The sequence below is a fragment of the Notolepis coatsorum genome, assembly GCF_963971535.1.
Source record: "Notolepis coatsorum genome assembly, chromosome: 19".
NCBI lineage: Eukaryota > Metazoa > Chordata > Actinopteri > Aulopiformes > Paralepididae > Notolepis > Notolepis coatsorum.
The window spans coordinates 92,998,421-93,023,631 of record NC_140183.1 but is presented as its reverse complement, the minus strand read 5'-3'; the positions used below and the strand labels follow the sequence as shown (position 1 = coordinate 93,023,631).

Genomic DNA, 25,211 nt, shown 5'->3' with positions numbered 1-25,211 from the left:
GTGTGTGAAGACCGGGAACGTCGGTGTGCCAAGGTATGATGCCTATGGATGACTGGCACATCGGTGAGCGTTGGGGGAGAGGCCTCCTGGGCGAGTCTCCCCGTGCGTGTCGTCTTGGGCTGGTACTTGGTGGGTACCAAGGGCCGGGTACCCAGGTGCTGTTCCTCGGGGCTGGCGGTGCGTCAAACTCACCCGTGAGTTGAGTCGGGGGTTTGTAGCGCAGTGCCTCGGGGCTGACGTCTGGGCTGTACTGGGCATCCTGGTTCAGAGTACGTTGCTGCTGGTCGGGGCTGTACTGGGCCTCCTGGTCCAGAGTACGTTGCTGCTGGTCGGCTTGACATTCCTCCTCTTCCTCCTCCTCTTCCTCTGCTAGGACCTGGAGTCTTCGGTTCAGTCTCTCGGCGTGGTCCGGTTCTTCCCGGTTGCTGGGTCTCGTATGGACCGGCCGTGGAGGGGGTTCGGAGACGTGGACAGGATCCTCCTGTTGGCGGGGTCCCGGGTCGCTTGGTCGGGTAGGGGAATGCGTCCTAGACCCTTGTCGTGACGATCTCCGGGAGCTCCGTGCGGAGAGAGGGGGTGTCGCCATGGCAACCAATTTGTCCATCAGCTGCGCCTGCAGCCGGTCGCGCTCTGCCTCGCGCTGGGCATGTGCTGCATCGCGCGCTGCTTCGCGCTGGGCATTGGCGGCGTCGCGCTGCGCATTGGCGCTGGCCTGGGCGGCGTTGCGCTGTGCGCTGGCGGCGGCGCGTTGGGCATTGGCGCTGGCATGGGCGGCGTGGAGCTGTGCATTTGCGACGTCGCGCTGTGCATTGGCGGCGGCGTGCTGTGCATCGGCGCGGCTTCTTTCAATGTTCTCTTCCATCTGAAGGCGTCTGGTCTCCAGTCTTATGCGGTCGTCTTCACTCCTTTGTTGCGCCTGGAAGCGATCTCGCTCGGTTGCAGAATGTTCGCGCTCGCGCGTCAGTTGCGCTTGAAGTCGATCGCGTTCGGTGGAGGCTGCCAGGGTGGCGATGAGTGCCTGTGCCAGCATCTTGTCCGCTTCGCTGGGGGAAGACCCAGGCGGAGGTGATCGGCTTCCGGCAGTGCTCGTTGGAGATCTGTTCTCTGGGCGCGCCTCAAGGTCCGTCTCCTGGGCGCGCTTCTCTTCTGGTAGTGGGTCGGGTTCCGTCCCTGGAGCGCTTTCTTTATCCTGGAGCTCTCCGGGGACTGTCCCGTTGGCGTTGTCTGGGGGTAAAGTCATGTCATGTCCCTCCTGGTCCCCCCCGTGAGCTTGGTCAGTTACGTTAGAACCCACTAGGGTCTCTACTGGCGGGGTAGCCTGGTCGGTAGGGTTGGACATACTTTTACTATCCGCTTTAGTTACTTTATCCGTATTTAACTTCCTTTTAAAGCTAGGTATTGGACTGACAACGTAGTCCTCTAGGTGAAGAGGTGGCTGCCGTCTGCGCTCTGGGCGATCTAGCTTAGGAGAACCGTTTGTGGAGTGTTCATCATCGGCCATGTTAATATTAATATTATATTAATATTACGCTAATTCTTATCCGGGGCTCGAAGGACCAATTGTAACTGAGGGGTACAATTCCCTGACTGTATTAATAAGTATGGTATCATTAAACCACTACCATCTTATGTACATTACTACTGGCCATACAGTACACAGGTATATGATGAGAACTCCTCCACAATGATACGGTTTCCACACAAATCTGGATTTAAGTATTTATTAGCAGCAAGAATACATAATATACTTTACTTTCAATGCGCTTATAAGGCAAAGGAATGTGCGTAGGCAAATCAATAACGAATGTCCATTCTCATATTACGCAGGAGATAATAATACAACCTGAATATTAGGAATTATATCTATGGTACTCTGGGGAGATAGCTGGAGATACTGGTAGGGGGGTTCCCACCGGTTGTAAGCCAGCAGGGGGAGGAAATGTTCGAATGCAAAGTCTGGATCAGTGGGGACTCAATAAGCTCCTGCTCTGGGAGGCGGTATATTACTCCCTGATCGGCAGACGAAAGCAGCAGCTGTAATCCCAGTATGCGTGCAGCACAGGTGAAAGCCGGCCAGCCTCTCCTTGAGACGGGCTCGAGTGATGTTCCTCACGTCACGGGTAAATCCCACAGTAGTGGGGTGTAGACGATTCTTCTCCGCTCCAACGGCCTGGTCCAAAGCAATAATAATAATAATCCAGCCGGAAAGGGGCTCTGCATTCACCGTTGTAGATACTCCGGTGCGCGGTACTTCACATTAACTAAGTAGAACTTGACGTTATTCAACTAAGCTCTGACACTTTTACTATCCTATTCGCATGCGGCTATAAGTGCTCTATTTAGACGCACGGTTGCTCACTTCACTTGGTCGTTGACTCGTGATGAAGGCTTTACTAGTAAGGAGCGAACGATATGTTGAACAAACGTATTAGGATAAGACAAGACTCTATTTTGGGGCAAAACGGGCCCTACTTCACCGCACGTCGTATCATGGGTGAGGCTTCACTTGGGTAACTCGAACTACTTCTGTATTCACCTGCGCCATATTTATATGCTAGGCGAACAAACTAGTACCAGCCTTATTCCTGTCTCGTAGTCTTGGGCAGAACCGGGCATGTTGAGACAAGCCTTGACGGTGGCTTTGAACTCGACTCTGGGGGTATGGCAATGGCGCTGGTGGAACGCTATCCAATAAGAGAACGAAATATTATGGTCTGTACTAGGTTAAAGGGATATTCCGTGTATATGTACAAAGAATACACAAGGGATATCAGACGATATACAAATAGTATACATGGGATCTCAAGCAATAAATATATATATTCGGTTTAATATGACCCTTTGTAACAGCCGCCTCCTAATTAGTCCCACCTAATTAGATAAGCAGAGACAGATTAACCGCACTGTCCACTACTCAATGTCCGTTGTGAGGGTAGGGCAGTTCACAAAGTCAGGGGGTCATGGTCGTCATTAAGCGAGTCGGGGAGCCTTGGCAACTCTATCAGCCTCGCCACGGGTCGGTTGTAGGTCCGCCCTTGGACGAGCACTTCTACCGCTCTGACCTTTCCGTCGGCACCAGTGGTCACTTTGCTTATGCGGCCGGCCGGCCACGCAGCTCGGGGTAGTGACTGGTCTATGGTCATGACGACTGGACGGGATGAAGGGGGGCTTAGGAGGAAGCGGGCCTGAGTCTGCTTTGATCTGTGCTTGGCTGTGCCTCCTCCTCCTCCGTCTGTTTCTCTTGTTTGCTCTGTACCCCGTCTGAGAAGGGGCCGGTGCCGGCCGCTCCGTCAAGGAGTCGCTTGGGGTGCTAGGTTCGAGGTCAGCTACGTCTGAAGCGCAGCTGAGGGGGGTGGAGTTCCGAACTCCCTCTGGTGCCCACGGTTCTCTCACAGGCCTCTCGCTTAATGTCAATAGCCTCTCAACGGGCTGTACGAGGGAGTGGCCGGTGTCGCTCGCCTTTGTGTGTAGGCAGCGTGTAGACGTGGGTTGACTGTCAAGTCCGTAGAGGGGGCCCTGGAGCGTCCATCCCAGTCGGGTCTGAACCGCGACTGGGCATCCTTTGGGTCCGATGTGGGCCGCCTCAATTGGGAGAATGAGGTCCGCGTGGTCGGAGCCGATGAGCAGGGTCGGTGTGGCGCCGTCGATAAGCGGTATAGGTAGTTGACGTAGGTGCACATACTTAGCCATCAGCTGTGGGATGGGGTAGGTGTACTGGGACAGGCCTATGTCGTGGCTGGTGAAGACGTTGGTTATACTATACTGCTTCTCGGGCTGGTCCACCGCTGCCATCTTGAAGGAGACCTTTTCACCTTTTATGGTCTTCTGGTCCCTTCTGATGGTGCGTATGGTCATGGTATCTTTGACACCCCGCAGGCCCAACTGGGCTGCTGCGGAAGCGAGGAGGAGAATCTTTTCAGACCCATCGTCCAGGACGGCGTAAGTGTCCAGGACCTTGTCCTCGTAGCTCAGGAGCACTCTGACCACTTTGATGAGCACTCGGGGGGTCCCGCTATGCTGGTCAATGTGGAGCACTCCTGTTGGTCGGTTGCCTTGGATCTTCTGGTGGGCTCCGCACAGTGCTGCGCGGTAAGCGGCGCCCGCCTGGGCCGCCTCACGCCACTGGTCAACTTGGACGGGGTTCAGTGTCTTATATTCGGCGCACTGTGCCAGCCAGTGTCCGCCATCGCAGTAGGTACAGTAGGGAGCGGTCTGGTGGCTCTTCGGTATTGGTGCCACCGCCTCGGCATGGTACATTACCGCGACGGGCCCACTCTGTTGTCCTGGCTGACGCCTGTTGATGTCATGCAGGACCTCCAAGTGGGTGCCACCGCACCTGCTGCACTTCTTCTTCAAGCGGCACTCAGCTGCTAGGTGGCTGCGCGCGCAGCGGAAGCAGCGGCGGTGGTCCTTGATCCACTGACTCACCTCGTCCGTGGTCAGCTTCCCGAAAGTGTCGCATTGGTACAGCCGATGTTCTCCCTTAGAGTACTGGCACTCAATCTTCCACTGGTCCTCTTTCGTCGAGGGGGTGTTGTGGTTCTTGTGCTGCGGTACTGATTCGGCTTGTTGCATAACGGTCACCAACCGGCGGTTATCTGTTGATCCCCGAGGTCCTGGTCTTGGGCTTGGTCCACTCCATACGAACGTGTCGAGTCGTAGGCTACTGACCTCCCTGGCGAGGAACTCAGATAAGTCTAGGAGGGATGCCTCTGGGCCGTTGGGGTCGCGGTGGTCTCTCTGCCGCCTGAAGCGCTCTTGTCGGGCGGGAGGGAGCTTCTCTAGTATCCTCTCTACATTAGAGTTAGCGTACAGTTCATAGATCCCTTTTTCCTTTTGGGACCCCAGCATCCCTACCAGGGACTGTACCTTGATAGAGAGGTCATCTAATGCTCTGTTGTCTCTGGCTGGGGGGAGATGGTCAATGTCTCTTATCTCCTGTATCACATAGTCCCATATGCGTCCATAACGTTGGTCGAGGGCTACTAGAGCCGCGGTGTATGGGGTAGTAGAGCTGGAATATGCCAGCGCTATATTGTGCGCTCTGGGCACCTTCAGGTGCTTGAGTAGGATAGCATACTTGTACGGTTCATCTGGTACGTCGGACAGCATAGTCTCTAAGCACATTCGTAGCTCTGTGTACTGTGCTCTGTTCTCGTGTGTGAAGTCCGGGAACGTCGGTGTGCCAAGGTATGATGCCATGGATGACTGTCACATCGGTGAGCGTTGGGGGAGAGGCCTCCTGGGCGAGTCTCCCTGTGCGTGTCGTCTTGGGCTGGTACTTGGTGGGTACCAAGGGCCGGGTACCCAGGTGCTGTTCCTCTGGGCTGGCGGTGCGTCAAACTCACCCGTGAGTTGAGTCGGGGGTTTGTAGCGCAGTGCCTCGGGGCTGACGTCTGGGCTGTACTGGGCATCCTGGTTCAGAGTACGTTGCTGCTGGTCGGGGCTGTACTGGGCCTCCTGGTCCAGAGTACGTTGCTGCTGGTCGGCTTGACATTCCTCCTCTTCCTCCTCCTCTTCCTCTGCTAGGACCTGGAGTCATCGGTTCAGTCTCTCGGCGTGGTCCGGTTCTTCCCAGTTGCTGGGTCTCGTATGGACCGGCCGGGGAGGGGGTTCGGAGACGTGGACAGGATCCTCCTGTTGGCGGGGTCCCGGGTCGCTTGGTCGGGTAGGGGAATGCGTCCTAGACCCTTGTCGTGACGATCTCCGGGAGCTCCGTGCGGAGAGAGGGGGTGTCGCCATGGCAACCAATTTGTCCATCAGCTGCGCCTGCAGCCGGTCGCGCTCTGCCTCGCGCTGGGCATGGGCTGCATCGCGCGCTGCTTCGCGCTGGGCATTGGCGGCGTCGCGCTGCGCATTGACGCTGGCCTGGGCGGCGTCGCGCTGTGCGTTGGCGGCGGCGCGTTGGGCATTGGCGCTGGCATGGGTGGCGTGGAGCTGTGCATTTGCGACGTCGCGCTGTGCATTGGCGGCGGCGTGCTGTGCATCGGCGCGGCTTCTTTCAATGTTCTCTTCCGTCTGAAGGCGTCTGGTCTCCAGTCTTATGCGGTCGTCTTCACTCCTTTGTTGCGCCTGGAAGCGGTCTCGCTCGGTTGCAGAATGTTCGCGCTCGCGCGTCAGTTGCGCTTGAAGTCGATCGCGTTCGGTGGAGGCTGCCAGGGTGGCGATGAGTGCCTGTGCCAGCATCTTGTCCGCTTCACTGGGGGAAGACCCAGGCGGAGGTGATCGGCTTCCGGCAGTGCTCGTTGGAGATCTGTTCTCTGGGCGCGCCTCGAGGTCCGTCTCCTGGGCGCGCTTCTCTTCTGGTAGTGGGTCGGGTTCCGTCCCTGGAGCGCTTTCTTTATCCTGGAGCTCTCCGGGGACTGTCCCGTTGGCGTTGTCTGGGGGTAAAGTCATGTCATGTCCCTCCTGGTCCCCCCCGTGAGCTTGGTCAGTTACGTTAGAACCCACTAGGGTTTCTACTGGCGGGGTAGCCTGGTCGGTAGGGTTGGACATACTTTTACTATCCGCTTTAGTTACTTTATCCGTATTTAACTTCCTTTTAAAGCTAGGTATTGGACTGACAACGTAGTCCTCTAGGTGAAGAGGTGGCTGCCGTCTGCGCTCTGGGCGATCTAGCTTAGGAGAACCGTTTGTGGAGTGTTCATCATCGGCCATGTTAATATTAATATTATATTAATATTACGCTAATTCTTATCCGGGGCTCGAAGGACCAATTGTAACTGAGGGGTACAATTCCCTGACTGTATTAATAAGTATGGTATCATTAAACCACTACCGTCTTATGTACATTACTACTGGCCATACAGTACACAGGTATATGATGAGAACTCCTCCACAATGATACGGTTTCCACACAAATCTGGATTTAAGTATTTATTAGCAGCAAGAATACATAATATACTTTACTTTCAATGCGCTTATAAGGCAAATGAATGTGCGTAGGCAAATCAATAACGAATGTCCATTCTCATATTACGCAGGAGATAATAATACAACCTGAATATTAGGAATTATATCTATGGTACTCTGGGGAGATAGCTGGAGATACTGGTAGGGGGGTTCCCACCGGTTGTAAGCCAGCAGGGGGAGGAAATGTTCGAATGCAAAGTCTGGATCAGCGGGGACTCAATAAGCTCCTGCTATGGGAGGCGGTATATTACTCCCTGATCGGCAGACGAAAGCAGCAGCTGTAATCCCAGTATGCGTGCAGCACAGGTGAAAGCCGGCCAGCCTCTCCTTGAGACGGGCTCGAGTGATGTTCCTCACGTCACGGGTAAATCCCACAGTAGTGGGGTGTAGACGATTCTTCTCCGCTCCAACGGCCTGGTCCAAAGCAATAATAATAATAATCCAGCCGGAAAGGGGCTCTGCATTCACCGTTGTAGATACTCCGGTGCGCGGTACTTCACATTAACTAAGTAGAACTTGACGTTATTCCACTAAGCTCTGACACTTTTACTATCCTATTCGCACGCGGCTATAAGTGCTCTATTTAGACGCACGGTTGCTCACTTCACTTGGTCGTTGACTCGTGATGAAGGCTTTACTAGTAATACGTTGAAAAAACGTATTAGGATAAGACAAGACTCTATTTTGGGGCAAAACGGGCCCTACTTCACCGCACGTCGTATCGTGGGTGAGGCTTCACTTGGGTAACTCGAACTACTTCTGTATTCACCTGCGCCATATTTATATGCTAGGCGAACAAACTAGTACCAGCCTTATTCCTGTCTCGTAGTCTTGGGCAGAACCGGGCATGTTGAGACAAGCCTTGACGGTGGCTTTGAACTCGACTCTGGGGGTATGGCAATGGCGCTGGTTGAACGCTATCCAATAAGAGAACGAAATATTATGGTCTGTACTAGGTTAAAGGGATATTCCGTGTATATGTACAAAGAATACACAAGGGTTATCAGACGATATACAAATAGTATACATGGGATCTCAAGCAATAAATATATATATTCGGTTTAATCTGACCCTTTGTAACAGATATGTTGATATGCTATTGTGAGATTACAACATCTGATGTGATATGACAGAGAAAGACTTTTGTCTTGTTTTTGTTAATAAAATTACAATATATTATTGTGAAATAATAAATAAATTATGTGAAATATTCATATGCTACTGTGAGATTACAAAATGTGATGTGATATTACAGAGGATTTTGATTGCAATATTTTATTGTGAAATAATAAATAAATGATGTGAAATATTCATATGCTACTGTGAGATTACAACATCTGATGTGATATTACAGAGGATTTTGATTGCGGTATCTTATTGTGAAATAAGAATAATATAATGTGATATGTTGATATGCTATTGTGAGATTACAACATCTGTTGTGATATTACAGAGAAAGACTTTCGTCTTGTTTTGTATAAAATTACAATATTTTATTGTGAAATAAGAATAATATAATGTGATATGTTGATATGCTACTGTGAGATTACAACATCTGATGTGATATTACAGAGGATTTTGATTGCAATATTTTATTGTGAAATAATAAATAAATTATGTGAAATATTCATATGCTACTGTGAGATTACAACATATGATGTGATATTACAGAGGATTTTGATTGCGGTATCTTATTGTGAAATAAGAATAATATAATGTGATATGTTGATATGCTATTGTGAGATTACAACATCTGATGTGATATTACAGAGAAAGACTTTCGTCTTGTTTTGTATAAAATTACAATATTTTATTGTGAAATAAGAATAATATAATGTGATAAATTGATATGCTATTGTGAGATTACAACATCTGATGTGATATTACAGAGAAAGACTTTCGTCTTGTTTTGTATAAAATTACAATATTTTATTGTGAAATAAGAATAATATAATGTGATAAATTGATATGCTATTGTGAGATTACAACATCTGATGTGATATTACAGAGAAACACTTTCGTCTTGTTTTGTATAAAATTGCAATATCTTATTGTGAAATAAGAATAATATAATGTGATATGTTGATATGCTACTGTGAGATTACAACATCTGATGTGATATTACAGAGGCTTTTGATTGCAATATTTTATTGTGAAATAATAAATAAATTATGTGAAATATTCATATGCTACTGTGAGATTACAACATGTGATGTGATATTACAGAGGATTTTGATTGCGGTATCTTATTGTGAAATAAGAATAATATAATGTGATATGTTGATATGCTATTGTGAGATTACAACATCTGATGTGATATTACAGAGGATTTTGATTGCGGTATTTTATTGTGAAATAAGAATAATATAATGTGAAATCAAAAGATACTGTCTTTTTTACATGTATTTGTTGGGATATTACAGGAGGCCTTAATTACAATATGTTACTGTAAGATAATACTGTTAAATGTTGTGAAATGCTGGTTACTTTTTACTGCACCTTATGTGAATACTGTATATTTCAGTTAGTTAGTTAGTTAATTATATTGACTTGTTATATTGTTTACACTACCTGTACCTCCCCTCCCCTCCCCATGCTCCTATGATGCCTGCATTTCCCCAAGGGAACCAATAAAGTAATATCTTATCTTGATTGATTGAAAACTTCATTAACAGATTGCAGAATGGGTACAATACAGAACGGCTAAATACGGATGCAGACCAGAGAAAGCTTTCGTCTTGTTTACATCAGGGTCCCCCATTTTCAATTCATCATGACATTTATGACATACACGACATACAGATATCATGACATTTATGACACAAATCGATCTCTAAACAATGGGTCTCATTCCCGAAGATTTTTCAAAGATATATTCTGGAAGACTTATCTTGGAACCACTGAGACATAATCTATGACAAGTACACTCTGAGTCCTGAACGTGCTGGAGATTTGTCTTAAGTGGCTGAAACGGTAGCAGAAATGATATGATCTGATATCTGCTTGGAGAATGGCATTCTGTCGTAAACTCCAAAGCGCGTTCCCGTTCAGCTCATTTGCATACAAACCACGCCCCCGACAGTCCTTATAAAGCAACTGGTGACGCAGCTGTGTGAAATGGAATGGCGGAAGTGCTTTGAGAGCTGCGTGATTACGAAACCTAGCGTCAGTCAGTGCCAATCAGAGAGCGTCTCCGAGAAATGTGGCTAGGTTTCATAATCACGCTTGCGCCCATCAAAACTAGATTAGATCAATGTATTGGCATCATATACAGCTCGCGGTACACACCTGCCGCAGCGCGCGCGCACACACACACGTGCGCGCAGTACTGTATATGAATGAATGAATGACATAATATATATAGCCTACGGGCCGGCGGGCGTAATGAATGAACGCAGTATGGCTTATTATTCCATAATTAAGCCTATAGGCTACTGTTCATTCGTAGGCGCACACAAGACTTGTTATGGAATATTAATGCAGTCTATTTCCACCAATTAGCTTTAGTTCTTATTTATTTATCCACTGTCATTTCAGTGTTGGTGTATAGGCTATATAGTGTATTTCAATATAAGTTTAATTGATAATGATATATTCGAAGGAATGCAGGTTTATAGCTATATCAACCCCCTCCAATGTACAGTAAATGACCAAGTATGGTTTTGTCAATATTCCAATGTACAGTTTTGCTTGTACAGTGTAAGTCTACCACCCCTCATACCCAACCTCCTCCAACAGTTTCTACGTCAAATGTACTCTCTTTTCTGGACTCTTTTTGTATCACAAACAGTACTGTATTTGCAAATCTGGTATGTCATAAATGTATAGATGTAGCAGTACTGTCTATCTGTGTCGTGTGTGTCATATATGTTATGATGAATTGAAAATGGGGGACCCTGATGTAAACAAGACGAAATTCTTTCTCTGGTCTGCATCCCCTTATGTAATTGAGCTGTACTGTACTGTACCCATTCTGCAATCTGTTAATAAAGTTTTCAATCAATCAATCAATCAATCAATCAATCAATCAAACAAAGGTCTGTCCCATTGTATACCAATCAATGGGATACATTGCATGTTGACCTGCATTCTTTCAAATGTATATAATTAATCATTAAAACAGATGTGTAACAAATAAGAAATGCAAATTCCACAGAAGGCATTAAATTATTATTATTTTCAATCATTTCACAATAATTGCATAATTGTGTTTGAATATCTGAGTAATTAAAGTAATTATACATTTGTCCAAAATAGCTGGTTCAGATATGGTTAATCCAGCTGCCCTGTGATCAGATGAATCCATATTATTTATTTTTCCGACATCAAATGCGTAATTTCTTATCGTACAAATATTGTCATATTTATTTTAATTATGATCAAGTAATTAATTCCAAGGAGGCCTGTAGCGTTAACATGAAGGAATCACTATGAGAACACAGTCTGTCAAGTTACAATATAATTTTAAATTAGTCAATCAATCATGAGATTTGATCGTGGGCTGAGAGCCTATTTAAGTTTCAAGTTCAAGTTTCTTTATTAGTTGACATGCAAAGATACAGAATACCTTCACATGGAATGCTTTTTTCTGTTATGCTCCTATGAGGATCATAGGACGCTTGGATCATACACATACAGCTCATTACAGTAATATTCCACAATTATTACATTTTAGATAGTAATAATGGTACAGAGCCTTGAGACAAACATATGCATATTCACCACCGCAAACAGACTGGCAGCCGTCATAGGCAGCGCCATTTACGGAAGGAGGGGGGAGTGGGTTGGGGTTGTTACAGGGCTGTAGGGGGGGGGGGGAGTGGGAGGGGGGGGGGGAAGGTGGGGGGGAGTGCACAAGCCAAGTCCTGGGTGGGGGAGGTCTCCCTCACACGAGGCAGCCGACAGTTCAGCGCCAATGCAGAGGAAGGGGGGGGGGTGTGGGACTAGGGATTGGGGGGGTGGGAAGCCGCTCGCCACTCTTATCTTCCAGAGGGCCTTCGACTCCAGAGCTCTCGGTTCGACCTTGGTCCAGGAATTTGTTTTGGCTGACTGACTGGCACAATTTATCCCAGCCACGTCCCTTTAAATTTGATTTGAATAGAGTGGAATATAACTCTATTGATTTGAGTGGAGTGAGTTTTAACAACTCCGTCCAAATGACTGAATGCATTATTAGTCCAAGTGTCCAAGTGTCTTATCAGTTCATTTTGGTAGATCCTGTGCGCGGTAAACAGATCCAAAATCTTCTTATTGCAGTCCAAAAGCTTCGATAATCCAAAAATGACCACGTCTTCAAGTTGGTAACCCGATTATGATGTCCCAATAGGCAGAGAGGGTTAGCCTTATTCTGCTTCTTGAAGAAAATATGCAATCCACTGATTAGATCCATTTAGAGTTGATTTGAGTATAGTCCGGCCACCAGCACGAAGCAGGGCATAGCAGCGTCGGGCTCCAAGGAGCAGTAGAGGCGGCGGTAGGAACGGCCTTGAAGGCCTTGGGAGAGAGGAAAGAAATGCGACTTGTCTCTGCAAGAGGTGGGAGGTAACTGCTCCTCAGCACTCTTAGATCTGCTCTCAAATAAGATCTCAGGAAAATTTGAGGACTCCCACTCCCAGCCCTAATATGTCTTAAATAGGCCGAAATCTGGCTAAGACGAAATATTTTGTCGTAACTTCGTTCGAGAATGAGACCCAGTGTTTGTATGTCTCCGTAATGGTATGATTCTGGCCTGGTAGGTTAAGCCAACGTTCTACGCAGTTTCTATATCTATCCCACCATGTCTGTGTAAAATCTTATACACGTTCTTTCTGAACGGACGTGAGATGCATATAACATTGTTTAGAAACCTTTTTGCCAACTTTTGAAGGTGTTTTTTACGTTAGTCTGTGGATGTCATTTGTTGACACCGGATGCTGTATCCTCGCAACAAAGAGAGCTGCTATTGGTCGAGCGCAAGATACGTGACCGAACTCGCACCAATTACGTCAAATAAAACTCTGTGGTGACCAAGTATCCGTTCGCGAGTAAAGATCTAGTCCCGACTTTAAAATTATGATTGCGCAAAATGGGCTAGTTTGTCAATGGAGAACTTTTTGTTATATATCATTATTAGCTTACGCTCTGCTCGTAGTGGAACATATCCCATGGCCAGTCTAATACTGAATAAATGTCTTCACATGTACACACCCATCCGCCTGGCCACACCCCCATCTGCTCCTCTATATAAGTGGGGATGTGGCCATACTAACAGCTCCTTCCCTATTTTCACCACCGCCAAGTGTCTGTATACACCACTTGAGTTTAGTGGTGAAATAGTTGTTGGAAAGGAGCTACGTAGACATTGTATCTTATTTTTTCTCTCTCTCGCCAATTTTCAAAGCTAAGTCATAATGTCTCCACCTTCGGGGGGTTCGAACACTCACAACATCACCCTTCACCAGCGTTTCTCCATTGCCGTGTCCGCCGTGCGTCGTGGGGCTGCTCTGACTCCACGGTCGTGGCAGTCGGATACGCCCGAGCGGCGCCCGGTGGTGAGTCTGCCTCTCCGAGGGGCCGTTGAGCCGCCGTCTCCCGTGAGATGGCCTGGTTCCGGCCCTGGTTCCCCCGTCAGTGGACGTTCGGCCAATAGGCCGACAGCTCCTCTGGTGCCTGATTTGCGACGCAGGCTCTTCGCCTCTGCTCGCTCCCGTTGTAGGGCGGCGAGCTGCAGGGGCGAACAGCCTGGCTTTGGGGATGTGCTGGAGCCGAACGAGAGTGCTCTTGCCCTGTCTCCGTTTCTGATGGAAACTGAGGATCGCATGGAGGGGGCGAGAGCGCTCTTGTTTGATGTCCCAATGGATTCGTATCATTCTCCCCCTCGAGGTGTGGCGTCTCCTTGGGGTCCTTGTTCTCCGGTGTTGGGTTAGAACCTCCGACCCTGAGCCAAGATGCCCAGCTATCTGCCGCGTCAGATGGTGGCGCCCGACATGGCAGCCTCCCGTACGTGAGGGACGCGAGTGACGTGGAGGGAGGTGCGCAAGGGGAGTTGCTTGCCTTTTTCCCCGAGCTCATGGCGGCCGCCGCAGCCGCTAATGGCGTGGCATTGCCGCAGCCTCTGCCTGCACCTATTCCTGATGACATGATAGGTCATCTCTGGCAACGTCGTCCTGTGAGAGAGATGGGCGTTATCTGCCCATTCTTCCCATCAATGGAGTCCTACGTGAAACAGGGACAGGTAATCTCCCGCATCACTATGCCAGTCTCTCTATGTGCCAGTCACGCGGGTGGCGGGTTTGGTCCAGGGACTAAAGGACGGTGTGCCTCGGCTTGATAGCCCGATGACATCCATCCCCAAGGGAAATCGGCTAGGCAGATGGCTAACTGGAGTGACCAGGCATACATCGCCGTGACTCAGAGCCTAGCTGCGACATCCAACATCGCGCAGCTAGCGAGCTACATGTCGGGGATGATGGCGGGCGGGTCGGTATAGGACGACCATCAACAGTACCTTCACGCCCAGGCGGCTGGAGCCATCCTGCACCTTACCCAGCTGCAGGCGATAGCCGCCAGGAAGGGGTGCGCCCTGGCCACTCTGTCCCAGCGCCACCTTTGGCTGGAGCAGGCGAGGGTGCCGGAACAGAAGAGGATTCCCCTGCTCACGGCCCCCCTCTCCGATACTGGGCTCTTCGGGTCGGCCATGCAGCAGATGACGGCTGCCTGCAGAGAGATGGAGGAGGAGCGCGCTGTGCTCCCACCCCATTTCCCCCGACCCGATGCCACCGGTGACGGCCGACGGAAACAACGCCGGCAGAGGACCGCGACCGTTGTGCAGTTCGGGGGGTGAAATTGCATTCTTCATTTTGTTCGTCTGCATTCACATTGCAATTTGTCAAGTACACCAAACTTTCTGAACAATGTCACGCGGTCGAAAAGGGCGCTCGTCTATTCTCTATTGGACACAATAGAGAGTGGAAATGTGTGTGTGTGTGACTGCAAGCCCTAACGTGTGTGCGCTCGCGTGTGTGTGACTGCGAGCCCTGTCTGACTCCAGATCAGCGGAGGCGTCACAATTTTCAGTCTTCTGCCCATAATGTCTATCAGGGCTTTCACCTCGTCATTCGCCCACGTCTGTCCACGAGACATGTTTACCGCATGCTTGTTTGGCAGTGAATGCGCGCCGCAGTGTTTTGTTTTGTTTCCTTCTACCCAAGATATCAGGTCACTTCCTATATTTGGTCCGCGTTTGGTCCGATGAAGCGAACCGAGACCTACGTTTTCAGGCGGACCAGAGTTTGCGTGTTTGGTCCGCACCAGAGTTCGACTGAGCATTCACACCACCCCGAAAAAAACAGACTATCCGAGAAAACGAACTAGTCCGGACCAAATCACCCATTAGTTCTGAATGTGGGATTTCTTTCAAACAAAAATATTAAAGAACCCAAATTAAATGTTCAATGAATGTGAACCTAAGTATGTGACTTAGTTGGCCTCAAGTAAGGTAAACTACCTTGTGAATAGGCCTTTCAAGGTGAACTGATCTGGTGAGTGGTTTTCCCTTATCAAGTGTAGTGTCAGTGACTAGTAACTTCAGCTTTCGCACCATTCCATCTGCACTAGGGTGAGCTTCCACAACCCTGGTGAGCTTCCATTCGTTTCTTGGTGAGCTGTCATCTTGTATAATCACAATGTCATCTACTGTACTTGTGAATTTCGTGACGTTCTTTGCCATTTCTGTCGTTGTTGGAGGTTGAGCAGGTATTCTCGCTGCCATCTTTGCCAAAACTCATTGGCTAAGAACTGCACTCTTATCCACCTTTTGCGCAAAGGTCTTCTTTGCAAAACTGTCCAGGAGGGGGTAGAATAATTGATGATTGATGTCAAGCATGGCAGTCAGGATACTTCGGACGGTTCTAATTTGCCGTTCCCAAACTCCGCCCATATGGCTAGCTGATGGGATATTCGGTACAAATTCACAACCGAATGCTCGTTGACGTTCTTGATCCATTCCATTGAGCAACTCAGAAAGCTCTCTCTTAGCACCCATGAAATTTGTTCCCCGGTCGCATTTTAGTTGTCGTGCAGGACCTCTAATGGCTACTGTAACTGAGGGGTACAATTCCCTGACTGTATTACTAGATATGATACTTACTACCACTACCTTTGTACTTAATATTCGGCCACCCAGTACTCGGCATAAATATATTATGATGAACACTGTCACGTAGATGAAACGGATCCAACACAAATGTACGAATTAGAAATAGGTCTTTATTTCTACACAGCGATGGTGTGTAGAGCAAGCACTTAATCAAATCAATCACATTTATGAATGGGAATTAGTATGCACTTTTATGGCAAGAGTATTCGTCGGTATATCAATAGAGAATGTCCAATCTCTGAAGGCGCAGGTGGTACATATACGACCTGGAATAGTTTAAGGAATAACAGCAATGATACTTTAATGATTATATACTGGATACACTAGGGGGGGTTAATCCGGTCGCTTGTAAGCCGACAGGAGTAGGAAGGGGGGGGGGGGTAGAATCCGGCTGCCTCATCCGGCCAAGGGTATCCCAGGTGAACCCACTGTAGTGCCGTTCAATGCGCCGGCGATCCTTGGACCACAGATGAAAGCAGGTGGACTCTTTGTGGGCCGGCGTCCTCCGGTCCACGGAGGAGAGACGTGAAGCGACCTCGTCTTGCAGAGCGTCTCCTCACCTTGCGTCCTCTCCAGGGGGGGGGTTCCAACACACGGCAGTGTCGGGGGTCTTTATCCATGGAATAATCAACGTATACAAAGCATAATCCGTGCCGGGAAAGGCGGGCTGTCGTCGGTAGAATAATCCGGTATACAGGTCCACTCGCTCGTCGGCTCTGGGGCTCCTCGGGTGCAGCTTCACGTGGGGTCAACCACCCTGGATAAGCAGCCAGTTTTCTGCCCGAAACGATGGGGTGCTGACTACGGTAGTATTCTCACCGCACGAAGCACTATATATTAACAGACTATTATTAGCTTAATAGACTACGTCCAACTCGACGATATAGTGCCAAATATGACTATTCAAATATTAATATACACGATGTCTCAATACCGATGGTAGGCGAACTTGGCCTTACTCCCACACGTGGCGTCGCGGGGAGGCTTTACGTCTGTAACTCTATTGGAGGGTAAGAAACTGGACTGAAAAAGGAAGTCCTACTTTAGACCTAATCAGTTAAACAGAGACAGATTAATCGCGTTGTCTATTTACACATAAGGGTTTGCTGTAGGGGTCAGTCAACTTCACAAAGTCATAGGGTTATGGGGTCATGGTCATCATCGATTGTGTCTGGGAGTCGGGGCAGTTCTATGAGCCTCGCCACGGGACGGGTGTAAGTGCGACCCTGGACAAGCACTTCAGCTGCTCGGACCTTGCCGTCGGCACCGGTGATCACTTTGCTTACGCGGCCGGCCGGCCACATAGCTCTGGGCAGTGATTGATCAATAATCATGACGACTGTTCCTTCTGTCAAATTGTCTCTCTCCTTTACCCACTTCTGGCGGGTCTGTAGAGACGGTAGGTAGTGCAGTAGGAAACTGCTCCAAAACTTGTCGGCTAATACTTGGCTGTACCTCCACATTCGTCGGCCGTTCGCTTCTTCAGGCCGGTACATTGTCTGGGGTAACGCGGGATCTAGCCGCCCCATCAGGAGTGTGTTGGGGTCTGCGGAGATAACAGTGCTCAATCCACAGAACACAGGCTTCTTATTCTCAGCCTCCTCCTGACTGGCTTTCCTCGGGATAGGCGTGGGCCACTCTCCTTCCGGGAGCTTTAGGAATGCTGGGCCGTCACTGTAGACATTGCGACGGGTGAGGTCATCCAGGGGCATCCCCCGGGTGATGACGTCAGCTGGGTTCTGTTTTGTATCAACGTAGCGCCACTCTGTTTCTCCGGTTAACTCTTCGGTTAAGTCTTGAATCTCGGTGACTCTGACTCCCACGAAGACTTTGTACTTGCATGAGTCCGATTTGATCCAGGCGAGTACTGTCGTGGAATCTGACCACAGGATTGTTCTAGACACCGGTATGGTGAGCTCACGTTGGATGAGCGTGGCTAGGTGCGCTCCGGCTAGGGCTGCGCAGAGCTCTAGGCGTGGGATAGATTGTTGCTTGCGTGGGGCTATTCTCGAGCGGGCGAGGACAAATGCTGTGTAGATCTCTCCCCCCCTTTCTTGGGCCCGCAAGTAGGCTACTGATCCGTATGCGACCTCTGAGGCGTCACTGAAGACGTGTAAGTCCATTTTACATGTCTCTGGCCTCACCGTGGGTGGGAAGTAGCTTCGGCGCATATTAACGCCTGGGAGTGAGTGGAGCTCCATCTCCCACTCTCTCCAGGTGGATGCAAGGTGTGCGGGAATGGGGTCGTCCCAGCTCTGGTCCTTGTCCCACAATGCTCGTACAATCATTTTTGCCCTGGTGGTGTACGGTAGAATACATCCTAGCGGGTCATATTGTCGGGCGAGTGTTGTGTACACACTCCGTCTGGTGGTCGGCGCCGCCGCCGGCCTTCCCTGCTCCGTAGTCGGGGGCTTGTGTCTGTAGTGAAGCGAATCTGTTTTGAATCGCCACACCAATCCCAGGGTCATCTCCTGGGCTTCTCCCGGGATTGTAGCCATCCAGGTCTCGCTGCTGGCTGCCTTGTCCTCGGAGGAGAGGCTGCGCAGTACTTGCGGATCGCTGCTGGCCCACTGCCTGAGATCAAAGCCGCCTTTGATCAATGAGGCGCGGAGTTTAATCAGGAGAGCCTCGGCTCCTTCCTGGGTTGAAAGGCTTTGTAGACAGTTGTCTACGTAGAAGCTGTTCTTTACGCTGTGTCGGACCTCTTCGTCCGCTGCTGGGTCCTCTGCTACATGTTTCTGTAGTGCAAATGTAGCACAGCAGGGGCTGCACGTCGTTCCGAAGGGGAGGACTTCCCATTGGTAGATGGCTGGGTGCTCATCTCCTGGCTTCTCTCTCCATAGGAACCGTAACAGGGGCTTGTCCTCCTCTACTAATCTCACCTGCAGGAACATTCCTTTAATGTCCCCGCTGATGGCCACCTTTTCCTGGCGGAAGCGGAGTAGAACGCCGAGTAGGGAGGGGCCGAGTGTGGGACCGGGCAGTAACTCTTTATTCAGATTTTGGGATCCGATCTGGTAGCTGCAGTTAAATACTATGCGGTCTTTACCGTGTGATGGACCTTGTGGTGAGGCACGTACCACGATTCAGTGGTCTGGTCAGCCTCTTTTATGTCCATCTTTGTGACGTGTCCCGCTGTGATGAGCTTCTCAATCTCAGCGCGGTATACACTCTCTTGGGCGGGGTTCTTGGCTAAGCGCCGCTCCGTGTTCAGCAGGTACCGTTCTGTGGCGTCTGTCTTGGCGTGGAAAGTAGGCATTCCTTTTCGCCGCAGGAGTGGCGTGGCGTATCTCAACACGCCGTTGACCGGGACTCTCTTGGTCCCTGTCTCGAGGAGGTGAATGGCGTAAATGTCATCTTTAGAGCGAATGTCTTTCTTTCCGTTCTTAAAGGGCATTTGTTCCAAGGTCCATAGCCGCTCTACGTGTTGCAGGAGTGCGGTTTCTCCCTCCGTGACTCGGGAGTGGAGACATCTAGTGGCTGTACTTCGGTTGAGAGATTTGGCGAGCGGGCCTTGGAGAGTCCATCCCAAACGGGTCTCGACTGCTGCAGGACAGCCTCGGGGTCCGGTATGAACCCGGTCTATCGGGACAATGAGGTCTGCATGGTCGGAGCCTATCAACAGGGTCGGCATAGCATTGTCTATGAGCGGGATCGGTAACTTGCGCAGATGTGCATATTTCTCCATCAGCTTGGCGACGGGGTATGTGTACCGCGACAGTCCTATTTCTTGGCTGGTGAAAGCGTCTGTAATCTGGTACCGTCGCTCAGGCTGGCCGCTTGCTGCGATAGAGAATGAGACATTCTCGCCCTTTATCGTCTTCAAATCTCGTCTTATTGTCCGAATTGTCATTTGGGTTTCGCTTCCCCGCAGCCCTAGCTGGGCCGCAGCGGAGGCGAGCAGAAGGGTCTTCTCGGACCCGTCATCGAGGACGGCGTAAGTGTCCAGGACTTTATTCTGGTAGCTTAGTGTCACACGCACTACTTTTAGGAGTACTCGGGCTCCACTGCTGCTGGCGGGATCGATGTACATGACGCTCGCTTTGCTGCTGGATGGTGCGGGTGAAGGGCGCCGTCTGTTACTGTCGTGAAGTATGTCCAGATGGGCTCCATCGCACTTGGTGCACCTTTTCTTTAAGCGGCATTCGGCTGCCATGTGTGAGCGCGCACAGCGAAAACAGCGCTTGTTGGACTTTATCCATTGACTTGCTTCCTCCGCGTTCAGCTTGGGGAAGGAGTCACATTGCGCTAGCCAGTGTTCTTTCTCACAGTAGGGGCACACTATCTTCCACTTCTCCGTTCTGGAGGGGGTACTGTGGCTCCTGCTGCTCGGTACTGACTCCGATTGGTGCATCACAGTCACCGATCTTCTTCCATCATTTAGTCGTCTGGTTCCTTCTCTGGAGCCAGGGGTGCTCCGTCCGAATGTATCTAGCCGTAGGCTGCTGACTTCTCTCGCCAGGAAGTCTGCTAGATCGAGGAGGTTCGGTTCGGGGCCATTCGGGTCTCGGTGGTCTCTCTGTCGCCTAAAACGCTCCTGTCGAGCGGGCGGCAGCTTCTCCAAGATCCTTTCCACATTTGAGTTGGCGTAAAGTTCATGCCTCCCCTTCTCTCTCTGCGCTCCCAACATCCCTACCAGGGACTGCACTCTGATGGACAGGTCGTCCAGTGCTCGATTGTCTATTGCTGGGGGTAAGCGGTCGATGTGTCGGATCTCCTGGATCACGTAATCCCATATGCGCCCATACCTCTGGTCCAATGCTACCAGCGCTGCTGTGTATGGGGTGGTGGAAGTCGCGTAGGCGAGCGCTATATTATGTGCGCGGGGTACCTTTAAGTGCTTCAGTAGGATGGCGTATTTATGGCGTTCATCCAATACATCCACCAACATGGTCTCCAGACACATGCGGAGTTCTGTATACTGGGCCCGGTTCTCTTGGGTGAAGTCGGGTACCATAGGCGTGCCAATGTATGACGCTGACTGTGGATACATCGGCGAGCGTTGGGGGAGAGGCCTCCTAGGCGAGTCTCCTCCCGCTCCTTGGTATGGGCTGGTACCGGCAGTGTACCATGGCCCGCTTGTCCAGGTGCTGTTCCTCGGTGCGGGTCGTGCGTCGTGCTCACCCATGTATAGAGTCGGGGGTCTGTAGCGCAGCTCCGCGGGAGTATAGCCTGGGCTGTACCGGACCTCCTGGTCCGGTAGAGTACTGTGCTGTCGTCGGGCGTGGTTCTCCTCCTCTTCCTCTTCGTCTTCAGTTAGGTCATCCAGTGCTTGTAGTCTCTGGTTTAGCCTCTCCACAGGATATGCTGCTCCTTCCCGGTTGCTAGGTCTCGCTTGGACCGGTGGGGGGAGGTGGTCTGTGGGGGGTATAGACCTCGTCTGTTGGTCAAGTTCAGGGTTGTTTACTCGGCTAGGGGATGCCGCCCTGGAGGTGTGTCTAGACGAGTTCCTGGAGCCTCTGGCGGAGGGAGAGGGTGTTGTCCGTCTGATCAGCTGTTCTATTAGTTGCGCTTGCTGTCTGTCGCGCTCTGCGTCCCGTAGAGCACCAGCAGCTGCTCGCTGGCTGTCTGCTCGGTCTCGGGCCACATTCTCTTCCCTCTGAATGCGTCTTATTTCTAGACGTATATGCGCTTCTTCGCTCCGCTGCTGGATCTGCAGTCGGTCGCGTTCAGCAGCGGCGTTCAGGCTGATGAGGAAGGCCTGCTGTAGGGTCCTCTCTGCCTCGCTGGGAGAAGGCGGTTGTATAGGGGAGCCTTCCCTCGGGGTACTCCTTGCGGAGCCTTGGAGCTCTATCTCCACGGTGCTCTCCCCGTCTTCTTCCGTGCCGAGTTCTCTCTCGGTAGCGTTGTATTCCTCCCGGGACTCATCGGGGACTACTTCTTCAGTACTGGCGGGGTGTGAAGTCATGTCTGGTTCCCACTGGTCCCCACCGTGAACTTGGTCAGTTACATTAGAACCCGTAGGGGCCTCTATGGTCGGGGTAGTCTGGGCGTTGGGGTTAGACATACTTTTACTTTCTAGTTTTACCGCGTTTACTGTTAGTAGAAGACTAGGTTGTTGACTGACAGCGTAAGCCTCTAAGTACTGAGGGAGCCGTCGTTCGCGCTGCGGGCGTTGGTTAGGAGGATCGTTTCGTGGAGTGTTCATCATAGGCCATTTCAATATTAATAACACTATATTAATATTACACTAATTACCCTCCGGCTCGAAGGACCAATTGTAACTGAGGGGTACAATTCCCTGACTGTATTACTAGATATGATACTTACTACCACTACCTTTGTACTTAATATTCGGCCACCCAGTACTCGGCATAAATATATTATGATGAACACTGTCACGTAGATGAAACGGATCCAACACAAATGTACGAATTAGAAATAGGTCTTTATTTCTACACAGCGATGGTGTGTAGAGCAAGCACTTAATCAAATCAATCACATTTATGAATGGGAATTAGTATGCACTTTTATGGCAAGAGTATTCGTCGGTATATCAATAGAGAATGTCCAATCTCTGAAGGCGCAGGTGGTACATATACGACCTGGAATAGTTTAAGGAATAACAGCAATGATACTTTAATGATTATAGACTGGATACACTAGGGGGGGTTAATCCGGTCGCTTGTAAGCCGACAGGAGTAGGAAGGGGGGGGGGTAGAATCCGGCTGCCTCATCCGGCCAAGGGTATCCCAGGTGAACCCACTGTAGTGCCGTTCAATGCGCCGGCGATCCTTGGACCACAGATGAAAGCAGGTGGACTCTTTGTGGGCCGGCGTCCTCCGGTCCACGGAGGAGAGACGTGAAGCGACCTCGTCTTGCAGAGCGTCTCCTCACCTTGCGTCCTCTCCAGGGGGGGGGGGTTCCAACACACGGCAGTGTCGGGGGTCTTTATCCATGGAATAATCAACGTATACAAAGCATAATCCGTGCCGGGGAAGGCGGGCTGTCGTCGGTAGAATAATCCGGTATACAGGTCCACTCGCTCGTCGGCTCTGGGGCTCCTCGGGTGCAGCTTCACGTGGGGTCAACCACCCTGGATAAGCAGCCAGTTCTCTGCCCGAAACGATGGGGTACTGACTACGGTAGTATTCTCACCGCACGAAGCACTATATATTAACAGACTATTATTAGCTTAATAGACTACGTCCAACTCGACGATATAGTGCCAAATATGACTATTCAAATATTAATATACACGATGTCTCAATACCGATGGTAAGCCGAACTTGGCCTTACTCCCACACGTGGCATCGCGGGGAGGCTTTACGTCTGTGACTCTATTGGAGGGTAAGAAACTGGACTGAAAAGGAAGTCCTATTTTAGTAGCGCAGTATATATACGCACTATGAACAAATAGTCCCATTAGTGGTGCGGTAGCCAGATTCCTACGCGGAACTAGGACTTGTTCGTACATGTTGAGCGGTACGTTTGAACTGGGTCTGAGGGGTATGGCAGCCTGGCACCAAGGTCTCGACCAATAGTAGAATGGAGACTATTATGGGATGTTCAGTAGGCTAGAATGGATATTCAATGCATATTGTACAAGGAATATACAAGGGATATCAGGGAATATTAGAGAATATACAAATACAATTTTAATCTGGCCCTTCACAACAAGCACCATTTTAAGGGGAATACAAGGTTTGAAATTTGATGTGTCTTTGTTTTTGCTGGATTGTCATTTTATACGTTTATGTGATTTGACTCCATTTTATCAAGGACTTTTTAAAACATGGATGCTGTTTAAATGGAGCAGAACGGAACCCACAAGTTCACTGTTTTGGCTATTGGAGGAGCCTATAATCTATGGGGCCCGATTGGACATTCAGAATGAAAGCAGGATTGGTCTTACCCAGCGTTTAGTTTCAGCTGGGGCAGTAAAGCTGAAACAAATAGTGGATGCAGCGGGGCCCGGACTTTGTAACACAGAAGACGTGTCCTCTCTGATGGGTCTGAGGTCGGGTCGCCAAACCAGGAACTTTTTGAATGCGTGGACTGAGAGACTGAGTAATCAGGAGTGGGACATGGTACGGGAATATCTAAGTGGAACAGACATTCCTGATGCAAGAGATCCTTTTCCTGAACTGAGTCCCCGAATAGATCACACTGGACTGATGGGACCTTTGTTGGATTACAAAAATGATGGATCTACAGACTTGTACATGTTGAGTGGGAAGGCGATGTATAAATACTGTGTGCACGCTCTAAACAAAAGAATGCTGAGTGGGAAAGCAGACACTGTGTGGAGAGAGAAATTAAATGTGCAGGAGTACTGTAAACCGGTGTGGAGGGTGTTTTATAAAGCACCACTGAACAAGAGGTCAGGAGACTTGCAGTGGCGGATACTGAAGGGAGCAGTGGCAGTCAATAGCTTTGTCTCAAAGTTGAATCCAACAGTATCTAACAACTGTCCTTTTTGTCAAGAACCAGAGTCTATTTTCCACTGTTTCTTGGAGTGTAAAAGACTTGAAGTACTTTTTGAGGTTGTAGAATCTGTGTTTGTCAAATGTGGGGAGAGTTGGAGTAAAACTGCTTTTATTTTTGGTGCTGGTTATAAAAGGACAAATGTAATGAAATGGGAGCTGTTGAATTTTGTGGTGGGACAGGCAAAATTGTCAATTTACAAAAGTCGGAAACATCAAATTGAATATGGTTCAGGTGGGGAGTTGTTGCCATTGTTTAAGGCTTTGGTACGAGCTCGAATCACAGTCGATTTTCGGTTTTATTTACTCATGACTGATTTTGAGGTTTTTTTGACGCGTTGGTGCTTCAATGAAGCTCTTTGTTCGGTCATTGATAAACAGCTCTGTTTTAATCCCTTGTTTTTGTGAGGATTTAAAGTGTCTATGAATGAATTTGTTTTGATTGGCAAATGGAAAAATGTCCCTTTATTTATTGGAAATAAAGGTTCTTAAAAATAAAAAATAAATCTCTCTCTCTCTCTCTCTCTCTCTCTGTCTCTCTCTCTCTTCTCTCTCTCTCTCTCTCTCTCTCTCTCTCTCTCTCTCCCTCTCTCTCTCTCTCTCTCTCTCTCTCCCCTCTCTCTCTCTCTCTCTCTCTCTCTCTCTCTCTCTCTCTCTCTCTCTCTCTTCTCTCTCTCTCTCCTCTCTCCCCCCCCCCCCTCTCTCTCTCTCTCTCTCCTCTCTCTCCTCTCTCTCTC

The 25,211-nt window shown here is 49.5% G+C and overlaps 1 protein-coding gene across 1 annotated transcript in view; it reads right to left on the bottom strand.

Annotated features, from left to right (window-relative positions):
- LOC311246637 (1-phosphatidylinositol 4,5-bisphosphate phosphodiesterase beta-4-like) overlaps positions 1-25,211 on the bottom strand; it is a gene marked incomplete at its 3' end in the record, with an annotated part of 89,467 nt that overhangs the window by 43,384 nt on the left and 20,872 nt on the right. The window lies entirely within an intron of this gene.